Raw genomic sequence first — 16,263 nt, forward strand, 5'->3', positions numbered from 1 at the left:
TATCTGTGGTAAATTCAGAGATGTATGTCAGCTGACGTTGTCGAGATGACCACGGTTCGGCGGTCTCGGGGCCATGGCAAAAGTCAGTGGCTTATGGTCGACGAAAGCGGTGAAAGGACGTCCTTCCAACAAGAACTGGAAATGGCGGATGGCCAGAAAAAGGGCTAGCAACTCCCTGTCGAAAGTACTGTTCGCCCGCTCGTTACGCCGCAGTTGATGGCTGAAGAATGCCAACGGCTGCCACGTCCCGTTTACCCACTGCTCCTGAACGGTGCCGATTGCGTAATCTGATGTGTCGGTGGTGAGGGCGATGGTGGCTCCTGGTAGTTGGTGCGCCAGCATAGTTGCATTGGCCAAGGCGCTCTTGGTGTTGGTGAATGCCCGGTCCATGTCAACTGTCCAGCCCACCGGATCCTTGCCAGACTTGCCCTTGAGGGCCTCATACAGGGGCTGTATGAGCAGTGCTGCCTAAGGGATGAAACGGTGGTAGAAGTTCACCATGCCTAGGAATTTTTGCAGAGGGTTTATGTTCTGCGGGCATGGGAAGTGTGTCACCGCCTCCACCTTCACCTGCAAAGGAACCACTCCCTCTGCGGTGATGCGATGCCCCAGGAAATCAATTTGTCGCAGGCCAAACTGGCACTTAGCCGGGTTGATAATCAGGCCGTGTTGGCTGAGGCGTTGAAAAAGGGTGCGTAGATGGCAAAGATGCTCCTCTTTGGTGGGGCTGGCGATCAAAATGTCACCCAGATAGATGAAGATGAAGTTGAGGCCCCGCAGCACGGAATCCATCAGGCATTGGAAAGCCTGGGCAGCGTTCTTTAAGCCGAAAGGCATGCGCAGAAATTCGAAAAGAACGAATGGGGTGATGACTGCGGTCTTCTGGACATCTTGCGGGTGCACCGGGACCTGGTGTTAGCCCCGGACGAGGTCGACCTTGGAGAAGAAGTTGTTTCCAGCCAAGTGGGCAGAGAAATCCTGAATGTGGGGGATTGGGTATCGATCAGGAGTGGTGGCGTCGTTTAGGCACCGATGGTCACCGCAGGGCCACCATCCTCCGCCAGGTTTCAGAATGATGTGAATAGGCAAAGACCAGGGATTATTTGACCTGCGAATAATCCCTAAGTGCTACATTGTAGCGAACTCCGCCTTCGCGACCGCTAGCATGCCAGGCTCGAGGTGCCGGGCCCGCGCGTGGACCGGGGGGCCGGTGGTGGTGATGTGGTGTTCCACACAATGCTTCGTGGCCATGGAGGAGAATGTGGGCCTGGTCAGATCTGGAAATTCGCCTAGCAGGCGAGCGAACTCATTCGGAGTTGGGAAAGCGCAGGAGACGGTGCGCGACATGGTGTTACTACGGTGGCAAGGGATAGAGTGAAACGTGGCCGGGTTGATCAGCCGTCGGTTCCTTACATCGACCAGGAAGCCGTTGGCGCACAGGAAATTTGCACCGAGAATGGCTTGTGAAACCTTGGCCGTAACGAATTCCCAGACAAACCGCTGGCCGCCGAAGCACACCTGGCCCGCCGTCTGCCGAAGGTCCGAATAGCTCCGCCATTAGCCGCTTCGAGGGGGAGGCCGTGCCTCCCAGCCTGTACATCAAGAGCTGACGCGGGTAGAATGCTGCACTGTGCTCCGCTGTCGCACAGGAACCGACGACCGGAGAGGGTATCTGTGATGAAGAGCAGCTTGCCTGCATTGCCGATTGCCATCGCGGCTGCGGGGCACCCGTTAGACCCATGCTTCATTGGACAGAGTTGTCGTTTTTTTTGAGAGAAGCTGCTAGGAGGGCGGCAACATCTCGCCTTCGCGCCAAACCGCGCGTGGTAGAAGCACAGCCCCGTGGGCTGAGGAGCTGGGGTGGCGTCTGTGGGGGATGGGCACCTCATGGCAGCGCAGTACTGTTGCGCAGTCTTCGACCTCGGATCTCGCCAAAGCCGCTTGCACTTGCTCCGGTAATTGGCTGAGGAATAACTGTCTGAAGAGAAAGCATTCTGGTTCGGAGCCAAGGAGTGTGAGCATTTGGCTCATCAGCTCGGAAGGTTTGGAGTCCCTGAGCCCGGGCATAGCGAGCAGCCGACGGGCGCGCTCTGATTTCGTGAGCCCGAAAACCTGTAGCAACTGCGCCTTGAGGGTCTCATACTTGCTGTCAGTTGGGGGATTCCCGAGAAGACGACGATCCGCGAGGCGGCAGAGCCATCGAGTGCGGAGACCACGTATAAGTATCGGGTCTGATCCTCAACGATCCCTCTCCAGTGCGAACTGAGCTTCGACTTGGATGAACCACGAGGTTGCTTGTTGCTCCCAGAACTGCGGCAGCTTCAACGAAATGGCATTCACCTCCATGCTGTGTTCCTTTTGCAAAATCCGTTCACAAAAGTCGGGGTCACCAATGTAGGAATGGTCAAATTTCTATCAAGAGATTGAGTTTGACGCAGGCAATCAATCAAAAAGGTTTTTAATGTCAAACTAACGAGTTTAAACAGATTGATGCAAGAGAACTATGAATACAGGTCTTAACAGGTTGGAGGCTCCACAAGGACTGCCTGGGCGGTCCCGTGGATGGCGTCATGACATCACGTTTTTTACACGTTTGGGTGATCACGTGATTAGCGGCATGACATCATCGCGTTTGCCCACACTCTTAAAGGGGCCGCGTACTGTACATGCAAACAGTATATACAATGGTACAGATTTAGTCTGTAGCTAACACATTGTTAAAGGGAATTATGTAGAGTTGTTCAGAGTCCCTCAGTGGCTCTGCCACAGGATCATATTATTTCGCTTTCACCATGAGGAAAAATGCCTCTGTTTCTTAAAAGAGACTATTAACAAGGCTTTCACTGTCATTAACAAGCCATTAACAATTCTTTCACTGTTAATAACAAAGCATGAACTAGGTTTCACTGTCATTAACAAACCATTAACAAGACCTTCACTGTCATTAACAAGCCATTAACTAGGCTTATACTGTCATTAACAAAACATTAACAAGGCCTTCACTGTCATTAACAAACCATTAACAAGGCTTACACTGTCATTAACAAACCATTAACAAGGCTTGCACTGTCATTAACAAATAATTAAAAAGGCTTTTACTGTCATTAACAAACCATTAACAAGGCCTTCACTGTCATTAACAAACCATTAACAAGGCTTTCACTGTCATTAAAAAGACTTTCACTGTCATTAAAAAACCATTAACAAGGTATTCACTGTCATTAACAAGCCATTAACAAGGCCTTCACTGTCATTAACAAGCCATTAGCAAGGCTTTTACTGTCACTAACAATTCATTAACAAGGCTTTCACTGTCACTAACAAACCATTAACAAGGCTTTCACTGTCATTAACAAACCATTAACAAGGCTTTCACTGTCATTAACAAACCATTAACAAGGCTTTCACAGTCATTAACAAACCATTAACAAGGCCTTCACTCTCATTAACAAACCATTAAAAAGGCCTTCAGTGTCATTAACAAACCATTAACAAGGCTTGCACTGTCATTAACAAATCATTAACAAGGCTTTTACTGTCAATAACAAACCATTAACAAGGCCTTCACTGTCATTAACAAACCATTAACAAGGCTTTCACTGTCATTAACAAATCATTAACAAGGCTTTTACTGTCATTAACAAACCATTAACAAGGCCTTCACTGTCATTAACAAACCATTAACAAGACTTTCACTGTCATTAACAAACCATTAACAAGGCCTTCACTGTCATTAACAAGGCTTTTACTGTCATTAACAATTCATTAACAAGGCTTTCAATGTCACTAACAAACCATTAACAAGGCTTTTACTGTCATTAACAAACCATTAACAAGGCTTTCACTGTCATTAACAAATCATTAACAAGGCTTTCACTGTCATTAACAAAACATTAACAAGGCTTTCACTGTCATTAACAAACCATTAACAAGGCTTTCACTGTCATTAACAAACCATTAACAAGGCTTTCATTGTCATTAACAAACCATTAACAAGGCTTTCACTGTCATTAACAAACCATTAACAAGGCTTTCACTGTCATTAACAAACCATTAACAAGGCTTTCATTGTCATTAACAAACCATTAACAAGGCTTTCACTGTCATTAACAAACCATTAACAAGGCTTTCACTGTCATTAACAAACCATTAACAAGGCTTTCACTGTCATTAACAAACCATTAACAAGGCTTTCACTGTCATTAACAAATCATTAGCAAGGCTTTCATTGTCAGTAACAAACCATTAACAAGGCTTTCTCTGTCATTAACAAACCATTAACAAGGCTTTCACTGTCATTAACAAGCTATTAACAAGGCTTTCACTGTCATTAACAAACCATTAACAAGGCTTTTTCTGTCATTAACAAACCATTAACAAGGCTTTCATTGTCATTAACAAGCCATTAACAAGGCCTTCACTGTCATTAACAAGCCATTAGCAAGGCTTTTACTGTCACTAACAATTCATTAACAAGGCTTTCACTGTCACTAACAAACCATTAACAAGGCTTTCACTGTCATTAACAAACCATTAACAAGGCTTTCACTGTCATTAACAAACCATTAACAAGGCTTTCACAGTCATTAACAAACCATTAACAAGGCCTTCACTCTCATTAACAAACCACTAAAAAGGCCTTCAGTGTCATTAACAAACCATTAACAAGGCTTGCACTGTCATTAACAAATCATTAACAAGGCTTTTACTGTCATTAACAAACCATTAACAAGGCCTTCACTGTCATTAACAAACCATTAACAAGGCTTTCACTGTCATTAACAAATCATTAACAAGGCTTTTACTGTCATTAACAAACCATTAACAAGGCCTTCACTGTCATTAACAAACCATTAACAAGACTTTCACTGTCATTAACAAACCATTAACAAGGCCTTCACTGTCATTAACAAGGCTTTTACTGTCATTAACAATTCATTAACAAGGCTTTCAATGTCACTAACAAACCATTAACAAGGCTTTTACTGTCATTAACAAACCATTAACAAGGCTTTCACTGTCATTAACAAATCATTAACAAGGCTTTCACTGTCATTAACAAAACATTAACAAGGCTTTCACTGTCATTAACAAACCATTAACAAGGCTTTCACTGTCATTAACAAACCATTAACAAGGCTTTCATTGTCATTAACAAACCATTAACAATGCTTTTTCTGTCATTAACAAACCATTAACAAGGCTTTCACTGTCATTAACAAACCATTAACAAGGCTTTCACTGTCATTAACAAATCATTAGCAAGGCTTTCATTGTCAGTAACAAACCATTAACAAGGCTTTCTCTGTCATTAACAAACCATTAACAAGGCTTTCACTGTCATTAACAAGCTATTAACAAGGCTTTCACTGTCATTAACAAACCATTAACAAGGCTTTTTCTGTCATTAACAAACCATTAACAAGGCTTTCACTGTCATTAACAAGCTATTAACAAGGCTTTTACTGTCATTAACAATCCATTAACAAGGCTTTCACTGTCATTAACAAACCATTAACAAGGCTTACACTGTCATTAACAAACCATTAACAAGGCTTTCACTGTCATTAACAAACCATTAACAAGGCCTTCACTATCATTAACAAGCCATTAACAAGGCTTTTACTGTCATTAACAAACCATTAAAAAGGCCTTCACTGTCATTAACAAACCATTAACAAGGCTTGCACTGTCATTAACAAATAATTAACAAGGCTTTTGCTGTCATTAACAAACCATTAACAAGGCCTTCACTGTCATTAACAAGCCATTAACAAGGCCTTCACTGTCATTAACAAGCCATTAGCAAGGCTTTTACTGTCACTAACAATTCATTAACAAGGCTTTCACTGTCACTAACAAACCATTAACAAGGCTTTCACTGTCATTATCAAACCATTAACAAGGCTTTCACTGTCATTATCAAACCATTAACAAGGCTTTCACTGTCATTATCAAAACGTTAACAAGGCTTTTACTGTCATTATCAAAACATTAACAAGGCTTTCACTTTCATTAGAAACCATTAACAAGGCTTTCACTGTCATTAACAAGCTATTAATAAGACTTTCACTGTCATTAACAATGCATTATAAGACTTTCACTGTCATTAACAAACCATTAACAAGGCTTTCAGTATCTAAACAAACCATTAACAAGGCTTGCACTGTCATTAACAAGCTATTAATAAGGCTTTCACTGTCATTAACAATGCATTATAAGGCATTCACTGTCATTAACAAACCATTAACAAGGCTTTCACTGTCATTAACAAACCATTAACAAGGTTTTCACTGTCATTAACAATGCATTAACAAGGCATTCAATGTCATTAACAAACCATTAACAAGGCTTTCATTGTCATTAACAAGCCATTAATAAGGCTTTCACTGTCATTAACAAGCCACGAACAAGGCTTTCCCTTTCACCTACATACCAGGGTTTTGAAAGTGCTGGCCATTGGAATAGTGGATGCATTGGTTGTCTTCTTCCAAAATTCTATAGATCTGGAACGTTCCTGCAGATTGGAGGATAGCAAATGTAAACGTGCTATTAAAGAAAGGAGGGAGAGAGAAAACTGGGAACTACAGACCTGTTAGCCTCACATCAGTAGTTGGGAAAATGCTGGAATCTATTATAAAGGATGCAATAATTGGGCACTTAGAAACTATTAGTAAGATTGGGCAGAGTCAACATGGATTTATGAAAGGGAAATCCTGTTTGACAAACCTATTAGACTTTTTGAGGATGTAACTAGTGGAGTAGGCAAAGGGGAACTGGTAGATGTGGTGTATCTGGATTTTCAGAAGGCCTTCGATAAGGTCCCACACAAGATGTTGGTGAACAAAATTAGGGCACATGGAATTGGGGGTAATATGCTAGCATGGATTGAGAATTGGTTAACAGACTGAAAACAAAGAGTAGGGATAAACGGATCTTATTTAGGATGGCAGGCTGTGACTAGCTTGGGCCCCAGCTATTCACAAACTATATCAATAATTTGGATGAGAGGACTAAATGTAACATTTCCAAATTTGCTGTTGATACAAAGCCAGGTGGCAGTGGCAGTTGTGAAGAGGATGTGAAGAGGCTTCAAGGGGATCTCAACAGGCTCAGTGAGTGGGCGAGAACATGGCAGATGGAATATAATGCGGATAAGTGTGAAGTTATCCACTTTGTTAGAAAAAACAGAAAGGCAGAGTATTTCCTAAATGGTGAAAGATTGGGGGATACGGATGCTTAAAGGGACCTGGGTGTCCTTGTACATGAGTCACGGAAAGTGAATGAGCAGGTGCAGCAAGCCATTAGGAAGGCAAATGGTATGCTGGCTTTCATTACAAGAGGATTTGAGTACAGGAGTAAAGAAATCTTACTCCAATTATGTAGGGCCTTGGTGACACCACACCTGGAGTACTGTGTACAATTTTGGTCTTCTTACCTAAGGAAGGATATACTTGCTATAGAGGGAGTGCAACAAAGGTTCACGAGATTGATTCCTGGGATGGCGGGACTGTCGTAAGAGAAGAGATTGAGTAAACTAGGCCTGTATTCTCTTGAATTCAGAAGAATGAGAGGGGATCTCATTGAAGCATACAAAATTATTACAGGGCTTGATAGGATAGATGATGGGAGAATGTTTCCCTTGGCTGGGGTTTGAGGACCAGGGTCCACAGTCTCAGGATAAAGGGAAGGCCATTCAGGACTGAGGTGAGAAGAAATTTCTTCACACAGAGGGTGGTCAATCTTTGGAATTCTGTACCCCAGAGGGCTGTGGAGGCTCCACATTGGGAATATTGAAAACAGAAGTCGATAGATTTCTGACTAGTGGAGTTGAGGAAGAAGATCAGTCATGATCTCAATGAATGACGGAGCAGGCTCGACGGGCCGAATGGCCTACTCCTGCTCATTTTCTAATGTTCTTATGTTCTAAGCTATTAACAAGGCTTTCACTGTCATTAACAGCCTATTACCAAGACTTTTACTTTCATTATCAAACCAGTAACAAGGCTTTCACTGTCATTAACAAGCCATTAACAAGGCATTCACTGTCAATAACAAGCTATTAACAAGGTTTCCACTGTCATTAACAAGCTATTAACAAGGCTTCAACTATCATTAAAAAATCATTAACAAGGCTTTCACTGTCATTAACAAGCAATTAACAAGGCTTCCACGGTCATGAATAAGCTATTAACAAGGCTTTCACTGTCATTAACAAGCCATTAACAAGGCTTTCACTGTCATTAACAAAGCATTAACAAGGCTTTCACGGTCATTAACAAACCATTAACAAGGCTTTCACTGTCATTAACAAGCTATTAACAAGACTTTCGATGTCATTAATAAAACATTAACAAGGCTTTCACTGTCATTAACAAGCTATTAACAAGGCTTTCACTGTCATTAAAAAATCATTAACAAGGCTTTTACTGTCATTAGCAAATCATTAACAAGGCTTTCACTGTTATTAACACGCTAATAAAAAGGCTTTTACTGTCATTAACAAAACATTAATGAGGATTTCACGGTCATTAACAAACCATTAACAAGCTTCCACTGTCATGAATAAGCTATTAACAAGGCTTTCACTATCATTAACAAAACATTAACAAGGCTTTCACTGTCATTAACAAGCCATTAACAAGGCTTTCACTGTCATTAACAAACCATTAACAAGGCTTTCACTGTCATTAACAAACCATTAACAAGGCTTTTAATGTCATTAACAAAACTTTAATAAGGATTTCACGGTCATTAACAAACCATTAACAAGTCTTTCACTGTCATTAACAAGCTATTAACAAGGCTTTCACTGTCATTGACAAAACATTAACAAGGCTTTCACTGTCATTAACAAACCATTAACAAGGCTTTCACTGTTATTAACATGCTATTAACAAGGCTTTCCCTGTTATTAAGAAACCATTAACAAGGCTTTCACTGTCATTAACAAACCATTAACAAGGCTTTCACTGTCATTAACAAACCATTAACAAGGCTTTCACTGTCATTAACAAAACATTAACAAGGCTTTCACTATCATTAAAGAACCATTAACAAGATTTTCACTGTCATTAACAAACCATTAACAAGGCGTTCACTGTCATTAACAAACCATTAACAAGGCTTTCACTGTGATTAACAAAACGTTAACAAGGCTTTCACTGTCATTAACAAGCTATTAACAATATTTTGATTGTCATTAACAAACCTCTAACAAGGCCATCACTGTCATTAACAAACCATAAGTAAGGCTTTCACTGTCATTAACAAACCATTAACAAGGCTTTCACTGTTATTACCAAATCATTAACAAGGCTTTCACTGTCATTAACAAACCATTAACAAGGCTTTCACTGTCATGAACAAACCATTAACAAGGCTTTCACTGTCATGAACAAACCAGTAACAAGGTTTTTATTATCATTAACAAACCATTAACAAGGCTTTCACTGTCATAAACAAGCTATTAACAAGACCTTTACTGTCATTAACAAACCAGTAACAAGGCTTTCACTGTCATTAACAATCCATTAACAAGGCTTTCACTGTCAATAACAAGCAATTAAGAAGGTTTCCAATATCATTAACAAGCTATTAACAAGGCTTTCACTATCATTAAAAAACCATTAACAAGGCATTCACTGTCATTAACAAGCCATTAACAAGGTTTCCACTATCATTAACAAGCTATTAACAAGGCTTTCACTGTCATTAACAAGCTATTAACAAAGCTTCAACTATCATTAAAAAACCATTAACAAGGCTTTCACTGTCATGAACAAGCCATTAACAAGGCTTTCACTATCATTAAAAAACCATTAACAAGGCATTCACTGTCATTAGCAAGCCATTAACAAGGCTTCCAGAGTCATGAATAAGCTATTAACAAGGCTTTCACTGTCATTAACAAACCATTAACAAGGCTTTTACTGTCATTAACAATCCATTAACAAGGCTTTTACTGTCATTAACAAACCATTAACAAGGGTTTTACTGTCATTAACAATCCATTAACAAGGCTTTTACTGTCATTAACAAACCATTAACAAGGCTTTCACTGTCATTAACAAGCCATTAACAAGGCTTCCACTGTCATGAATAAGCTATTAACAAGGCTTTCACTGTCATTAACAAAACATTAACAAGGCCTTCACTATCATTAAAAAACCATTAACAAGGCATTCACTGTCTTTAACAAGCCATTAACAAGGTTTCCACTATCATTACAAGCTATTAACAAGGCCTCAACTATCATTAACAAACCATTAACAAGGCTTTCACTGTCATTAACAATCCATTAACAAGGCTTTTACTGTCATTAACAATCCATTAACAAGGCTTTTACTGTGATTAACAAACCATTAACAAGGCTTTTACTGTCATTAACAATCCATTAACAAGGCTTTTACTGTCATTAACAATCCATTAACAAGGCTTTTACTGTCATTAACAATCCATTAACAAGGCTTTCATTGTCATTAACAAACCATTAACAATGCTTTTACTGTCATTAACAAACCATTAACAATGCTTTTACTGTCATTAACAAACCATTAACAAGGCTTTCACTGTCATTAACAATCCATTAACAAGGCTTTCACTATCATTAACAAGCTATTAACAAGGCTTCAACTATCATTAAAAAACCATTAACAAGGCTTTCACTGTCATTAACAAGCCATTAACAAGGCTTCCACTTTCATGAATAAGCAATTAACAAGGTTTCCACTATCATTAACATGCTATTAACAAGGCTTTCACTGTCATTAACAAGCTATTAACAAGGCTTCAACTATCATTAAAAAACCATTAATAAGGCTTTCACTGTCATTAACAAAACATTAACAAGGCTTTCATTATCATTAAAAAACCATTAACAAGGCATTCACTGTCATTAACAAGCCATTAACAAGGTTTCCACTATCATTAACAAGCTATTAACAAGGCTTTCACTGTCATTAACAAGCTATTAACAAAGCTTCAACTATCATTAAAAAACCATTAACAAGGCTTTCACTGTCATGAACAAGCCATTAACAAGGCTTTCACTATCATTAAAAAACCATTAACAAGGCATTCACTGTCATTAGCAAGCCATTAACAAGGTTTCCACTATCATTAACAAGCTATTAACAAGGCTTTCACTGACATTAACAAGCCATTAACAAGGCTTCCAGAGTCATGAATAAGCTATTAACAAGGCTTTCACTGTCATTAACAAACCATTAACAAGGCTTTTACTGTCATTAACAATCCATTAACAAGGCTTTTACTGTCATTAACAAGCCATTAACAAGGCTTCCACTGTCATGAATAAGCAATTAACAAGGTTTCCACTATCATTAACATGCTATTAACAAGGCTTTCACTGTCATTAACAAGCTATTAACAAGGCTTCAACTATCATTAAAAAACCATTAATAAGGCTTTCACTGTCATTAACAAAACATTAACAAGGCTTTCATTATCATTAAAAAACCATTAACAAGGCTTTCACTGACATTAACAAGCCATTAACAATGCTTCCAGAGTCATGAATAAGCTATTAACAAGGCTTTCATTGTCATTAACAAACCATTAACAAGGCTTTTACTGTCATTAACAATCCATTAACAAGGCTTTTACTGTCATTAACAAACCATTAACAAGGGTTTTACTGTCATTAACAATCCATTAACAAGGCTTTTACTGTCATTAACAAACCATTAACAAGGCTTTCACTGTCATTAACAAGCCATTAACAAGGCTTCCACTGTCATGAATAAGCTATTAACAAGGCTTTCACTGTCATTAACAAAACATTAACAAGGCCTTCACTATCATTAAAAAACCATTAACAAGGCATTCACTGTCTTTAACAAGCCATTAACAAGGTTTCCACTATCATTACAAGCTATTAACAAGGCCTCAACTATCATTAACAAACCATTAACAAGGCTTTCACTGTCATTAACAATCCATTAACAAGGCTTTTACTGTCATTAACAATCCATTAACAAGGCTTTTACTGTGATTAACAAACCATTAACAAGGCTTTTACTGTCATTAACAATCCATTAACAAGGCTTTTACTGTCATTAACAATCCATTAACAAGGCTTTTACTGTCATTAACAATCCATTAACAAGGCTTTCATTGTCATTAACAAACCATTAACAATGCTTTTACTGTCATTAACAAACCATTAACAATGCTTTTACTGTCATTAACAAACCATTAACAAGGCTTTCACTGTCATTAACAATCCATTAACAAGGCTTTCACTGTCATTAACAAGCTATTAACAAGGCTTCAACTATCATTAAAAAACCATTAACAAGGCTTTCACTGTCATTAACAAGCCATTAACAAGGCTTCCACTTTCATGAATAAGCAATTAACAAGGTTTCCACTATCATTAACATGCTATTAACAAGGCTTTCACTGTCATTAACAAGCTATTAACAAGGCTTCAACTATCATTAAAAAACCATTAATAAGGCTTTCACTGTCATTAACAAAACATTAACAAGGCTTTCATTATCATTAAAAAACCATTAACAAGGCATTCACTGTCATTAACAAGCCATTAACAAGGTTTCCACTATCATTAACAAGCTATTAACAAGGCCTCAACTATAATTAAGAAACCATTAATAAGGCTTTCACTGTCATTAACAAAACATTAACAAGGCTTTCACTGTCATTAACAAGCCATTAACAAGGCTTTCAGTGTCATTAACAAACCACTAACAAGGCTTTCACTGTCATTAACAAAACATTAATAAGGATTTCACGGTCCTTAACAAACCGTTAACAAGGCTTTCACTGTCATTGAAAAATCATTAACAAGGCTTTCACTGTCATTAACAAACCATTAACAAGGCTTTCACTGTCATTAACAAACTATTAACAAGGCTTTCACTGTCATTAACAAACCATTAACAAGGCTTTCACTGTCATTAACAAAACATTAACAAGGCTTTCAATGTCATTAACAAGCTATTAACAATGCTTTCATTGTCATTAACAAACCACTAACAAGGCTTTCACTGTCCTTAACAGACCATTAATAAGGCTTTCACTGTCATTAACAAACCATTAACAAGACATCCACTGTCATTAACAAACCATTAACAAGGCTTTCACTGTCATTAACAAGGCTTTCTCTGTCATTAACAAGCTATAACAGTGATTTCATTGTCATTAACAAACCTCTAACAAGGCTTTCACTGTCACTAACAAACCATTAATAAGGCTTTTACTGTTATTAACAAATCATTAACAAGGCTTTCACTGTCATTAACAAACCATTAACAAGGCTTTCACTGTCATTAACAAACCATTAACAAGGTTTTCACTGTCATTAACAATGCATTAACAAGGCATTCAATGTCATTAACAAACCATTAACAAGGCTTTCATTGTCATTAACAAGCCATTCATAAGGCTTTCACTGTCATTAACAAGCCACGAACAAGGCTTTCCCTTTCACCTACATGCCAGGGTTTTGAAAGAGCTGGCCATTGGAATAGTGGATGCATTGGTTGTCTTCTTCCAAAATTCTATAGATCTGGAACGTTCCTGCAGATTGGAGGATAGCAAATGTAAACGTGCTATTAAAGAAAGGAGGGAGAGAGAAAACTGGGAACTACAGACCTGTTAGCCTCACATCAGTAGTTGGGAAAATGCTGGAATCTATTATAAAGGATGCAATAATTGGGCACTTAGAAACTATTAGTAAGATTGGGCAGAGTCAACATGGATTTATGAAAGGGAAATCCTGTTTGACAAACCTATTAGACTTTTTGAGGATGTAACTAGTGGAGTAGGCAAAGGGGAACTGGTAGATGTGGTGTATCTGGATTTTCAGAAGGCCTTCGATAAGGTCCCACACAAGATGTTGGTGAACAAAATTAGGGCACATGGAATTGGGGGTAATATGCTAGCATGGATTGAGAATTGGTTAACAGACTGAAAACAAAGAGTAGGGATAAACGGATCTTATTTAGGATGGCAGGCTGTGAATAGCTTGGGCCCCAGCTATTCACAAACTATATCAATAATTTGGATGAGAGGACTAAATGTAACATTTCCAAATTTGCTGTTGATACAAAGCCAGGTGGCAGTGGCAGTTGTGAAGAGGATGTGAAGAGGCTTCAAGGGGATCTCAACAGGCTCAGTGAGTGGGCGAGAACATGGCAGATGGAATATAATGTGGATAAATGTGAAGTTATCCACTTTGTTAGAAAAAACAGAAAGGCAGAGTATTTCCTAAATGGTGAAAGATTGGGGAATACGGATGCTTAAAGGGACCTGGGTGTCCTTGTACATGAATCACGGAAAGTGAATGAGCAGGTGCAGCAAGCCATTAGGAAGGCAAATGGTATGCTGGCTTTCATTACAAGAGGATTTGAGTACAGGAGTAAAGAAATCTTACTCCAATTATGTAGGGTCTTGGTGAGACCACACCTGGAGTACTGTGTACAATTTTGGTCTTCTTACCTAAGGAAGGATATACTTGCTATAGAGGGAGTGCAACAAAGGTTCACGAGATTGATTCCTGGGATGGCGGGACTGTCGTAAGAGAAGAGATTGAGTAAACTAGGCCTGTATTCTCTTGAATTCAGAAGAATGAGAGGGGATCTCATTGAAGCATAAAAAATTATTACAGGGCTTGATAGGATGGATGATGGGAGAATGTTTCCCTTGGCTGGGGTTTGAGAACCAGGGTCCACAGTCTCAGGATAAAGGGAAGGCCATTCAGGACTGAGGTGAGAAGAAATTTCTTCACACAGAGGGTGGTCAATCTTTGGAATTCTGTACCCCAGAGGGCTGTGGAGGCTCCACATTGGGAATATTGAAAACAGAAGTCGGTAGATTTCTGACTAGTGGAGTTGAGGCAGAAGATCAGTCATGATCTCAATGAATGACGGAGCAGGCTCGACGGGCCGAATGGCCTACTCCTGCTCATTTTCTAATGTTCTTATGTTCTAAGCTATTAACAAGGCTTTCACTGTCATTAACAGCCTATTACCAAGACTTTTACTGTCATTATCAAACCAGTAACAAGGCTTTCACTGTCATTAACAAGCCATTAACAAGGCATTCACTGTCAATAACAAGCTATTAACAAGGTTTCCACTGTCATTAACAAGCTATTAACAAGGCTTCAACTATCATTAAAAAATCATTAACAAGGCTTTCACTGTCATTAACAAGCAATTAACAAGGCTTTCACTGTCATTAACAAGCCATTAACAAGGCTTTCACTGTCATTAACAAGCTATTAACAAGGCTTTCACTGTCATTAAAAAATCATTAACAAGGCTTTTACTGTCATTAGCAAACCATTAACAAGGCTTTCACTGTTATTAACACGCTAATAAAAAGGCTTTTACTGTCATTAACAAAACATTAATGAGGATTTCACTGTCATTAACAAACCATTAACAAGCTTCCACTGTCATGAATAAGCTATTAACAAGGCTTTCACTAACATTAACAAAACATTAACAAGGCTTTCACTGTCATTAACAAGCCATTAACAAGGCTATCACTGTCATAAACAAACCATTAACAAGGCTTTCACTGTCATTAACAAACCATTAACAAGGCTTTTACTGTCATTAACAAACCATTAACAAGGCTTTCACTGTCATTAACAAATCATTAACAAGGCTTTCACTGTCATTAACAAAACATTAACAAGGCTTTCACTGTCATTAACAAACCATTAACAAGGCTTTCACTGTCATTAACAAACCATTAACAAGGCTTTCATTGTCATTAACAAACCATTAACAATGCTTTTTCTGTCATTAACAAACCATTAACAAGGCTTTCACTGTCATTAACAAACCATTAACAAGGCTTTCACTGTCATTAACAAATCATTAGCAAGGCTTTCATTGTCAGTAACAAACCATTAACAAGGCTTTCTCTGTCATTAACAAACCATTAACAAGGCTTTCACTGTCATTAACAAGCTATTAACAAGGCTTTCACTGTCATTAACAAACCATTAACAAGGCTTTTTCTGTCATTAACAAACCATTAACAAGGCTTTCATTGTCATTAACAAGCCATTAACAAGGCCTTCACTGTCATTAACAAGCCATTAGCAAGGCTTTTACTGTCACTAACAATTCATTAACAAGGCTTTCACTGTCACTAACAAACCATTAACAAGGCTTTCACTGTCATTAACAAACCATTAACAAGGCTTTCACTGTCATTAACAAACCATTAACAAGGCTTTCACAGTCATTAACAAACCAT

The sequence above is a fragment of the Somniosus microcephalus genome, chromosome 15 (genome assembly GCF_052327205.1).
Source record: "Somniosus microcephalus isolate GS21.2 chromosome 15, FLI_Smic_1.0, whole genome shotgun sequence".
Lineage (NCBI taxonomy): Eukaryota > Metazoa > Chordata > Chondrichthyes > Squaliformes > Somniosidae > Somniosus > Somniosus microcephalus.